Source organism: Neolamprologus multifasciatus, chromosome 2, assembly GCF_963576455.1.
Source record: "Neolamprologus multifasciatus chromosome 2, fNeoMul1.2, whole genome shotgun sequence".
In the NCBI taxonomy this organism is placed as follows: domain Eukaryota; kingdom Metazoa; phylum Chordata; class Actinopteri; order Cichliformes; family Cichlidae; genus Neolamprologus; species Neolamprologus multifasciatus.
Genome location: NC_140440.1, coordinates 435,376 through 438,365, shown reverse-complemented (window position 1 = coordinate 438,365; position 2,990 = coordinate 435,376). Strand labels below are relative to the sequence as shown.

The 2,990-nt window shown below is 50.9% G+C and overlaps 1 pseudogene; it reads left to right on the top strand.

Moving 5' to 3' along the window:
• Positions 1-1,252: 1,252 nt before the first annotated feature.
• On the top strand, positions 1,253-2,612 carry LOC146523780 (uncharacterized; annotated as a pseudogene).
• Positions 2,613-2,990: the final 378 nt, after the last annotated feature.

Sequence of the window (2,990 nt, the reverse complement as noted above, 5' to 3'; positions counted from 1 at the left end):
ACCTGTTGGCTGCCTCCAGAGTCCCACAGGCTAACCAAGACCGATAGGACTCCTTCTTCAGCCTGGTGGCTCCCTTCACCTCTGGTGTCCACCATTTGGTTCGGGGATTACCACCACGGCAGGCACCAACCACCTTGCGGCCGCAGCTCAATGCAGCAGCTTCGGCAATGGAGATGCTGAACATGGTCCATTCGGACTCAATGTCCCCAGTATCCATCGGAATGCTGTTGAAGCTCTGCCGGAGGTGTGCGTTGAAGATCTCGTTCCCACGTTCCCAGCACACCCTCACTACGCGTTTAGGTGCACCAGGTCTGTCCAGCGTCCTCCCCCGCCACCTGATCCAACTCACCACCAGGTGGTGATCAGTTGACAGCTCAGCCCCTCTCTTTACCCGAGTGTCCAGAACATATGGTCGCAGGTCTGGTGATACGATTACAAAATCGATCATCGACCTACGGCCTAGAGCGTCCTGGTGCCACGTGCACTTATGGACACTCTTATGTTCAAACAAGGTGTTCGTTATGGCCAAACTGTGATTAGCACAGAAGTCCAATGACAAAGCACCGCTCGGGTTCAGATCAGGGAGGCCGTTCCTCCCAATCACGCCCCTCCAGGTCTCGTTACCCACATGAGCATTGAAGTCTCCCAGCAGGACAACAGAGTCTCAAGGTGGAGCACCTTCCTTAGGCCCCATGGACTAAGGCCCGGCCACCAGACACTCGCCCTCGGGCACCCTCCCCGGGCCTGGCTCCAGGGCGGGGCCCCGGTAACCATATCCCGGGCAGGGTAAACTGTTTCCTCGATGTTCTATTCATAAGGGTCTTCTGAATCGCTCTTTGTCTGGTCCCTCACCCAGGACCAATTTGCCATGGGAGACCCTACCAGGGGGCAAAAGCCCCCAGACAACATAGCCCCTGGGATCCCTGGGACACACAAACCCCTCCACCACAATAAGGTAGCAATTCATGGAGGAGAATCACTATTTATACAGCATCAGGGTATTAAAATGCATTTCCATCTTAGAAAGCCCAGCAGGAGTTCTCATCACTGTTTCAATAATGAATGTAAATTAATGAAGCAATAATTGTACTGTTTAACTCATAATCATTGCAAAACAAAGGGTAAAATAATTGTTTCTATGATTATATAACAGGTTGTTTTGGGGTTGTTTTTAGTTTAAATCAGGACTTCTGTGTTGTGTTTTCCATGCTGCTAAAAATCAAGTTATGCTTAAAGACCTAGTTTGTACGACATGAGTGCCAGAAGTGACAGCTGCCCTAATTCTGATGTCAGAAATGTGTGTTGAGCAAGCAGATGTTCTGGGTCATACCTTCTCATCTGCTAATCAGCAGGGTTTTAGCAGTAAAGATTACAGATGTATGGTCTTTGGCTGCTTGTTACCACCATGAGAACTGCATTTTCAGCTCAAGTAACTGAAACCTTTAGTCTCAGGAACTTTTTCAGGGAATCCTGAAAAAGCCCTATAGTACAGAGATTCTAAAGACTGCAAGGTGGCATCAGCAGGTATTGAGGTAAGGACAGGAAGAAAGTGGAAGGCTGAGAAGGCAGTTGAGGTGGCGGAGTCACGCCTAAGGCAGAAAACACTGGTGGGGGTCTTAGCAACAGGGGGAGCAGGCTTGGGTTCTTCCCAAAGGCCCAGGTCAGCAGGGCACAGGGAAAGGAGAGACACCAGCTACTCCAGGAAGAGGTCCGAGCAGGTGTGGAGGAGGAGCGAGTAAGTAGAGCTGTAGGCCTTAAGCGGCAGGGAGCATGGACAAGATCACCTGGGCAAACATCATGCAGGCAGACTTCCACCAGATCAGATTCCTAGTGCAGGCAGTATACGACACTCTGCCAAGCCCAGCAAACCTCCATCTGTCGGGGAAGAGCGAGACACCTGCCTGTCCCCTGTGCTCCGGAAGAGGGACCCTAGAACACCTCCTTAGCAGCTGCCCAAGGGCCCTGGCCGATGGTCGGTGTCGTTGGCGGCACGACCAGGTGCTCAGAGTAGTTGCTGAAAAGATTGCCTCAGCAATCAGCACCAGCAAGCATCATCATGCTCCGAGGAAGGCAATCTCTTTTACTAAGGCTGGAGAGAAACCCCAGGTGCGCCCACATTTGACAACTGGCCTCCTCAACACAGCCTCTGATTGGCAGCAACAGACTGACCTAGGTAAACAACTAAAGCTCCCTCAGAACATTGCAAAAACATCCCTCCGGCCAGACAATTATTTCTGAGGCCTCAAAATAGCTGATCGTGCTGGAACTCACAGTGCCCTGGGAAGAGCGGATCGAGGAGGCCAATGAAAGGAAATGAGGAAAGTACCAGGAACTAGTGCAGGAGTGCAGGGGAAGGGGCTGGAAGACTTTCTATGAGCCCATAGAAGTGGGTTGTAGGGGCTTCGCAGGACGATCGCTCTGCAAAGTCCTAGGCCGGCTGGGCGTGGCTGGGGCAGCCAAGAAGAGGGCCATCCAGGCTGTGAGTGAAGCGGCAGAGAAAGCCACAAGGTGGCCATGGATCAAGAGGGCTGATCCGTGGGTAGCTACTGGTACGCAAGTCGGGGCCTGATCACCCCCGACTGGGTCGTCTGGGCGAGGGTGTATGATGTTGTGAGACATCATACACCTGGGGTCATCAGGTGTTTCACCTGATGACCCCAGGATACATCACTGAAGATGCGTACCAGTGCATCCAGGAGATGTGTCTTTTATAGTCTCAGGAACTTTTTCAGGGAATCCAAGAATACCTTGAAACTGCTCATTATCTGTGTTTTCACATGCTCATGAAAGGATTTGCATGCGCATCACAAAACAAATATAACTATGTTTCTTACCAAAGCACAATCAGGAATTCTAATATCTATCAGCATGCATGCAGGAAAAAAAACCCTCCATGTTACAGTGTTCTTCACCTAAACTTGGGGTTCGCTTTTCATCACTTCTTACAAACTAATCCAGCTCCTTTTTTTATGTTTCAGTGCAGCTTGCCA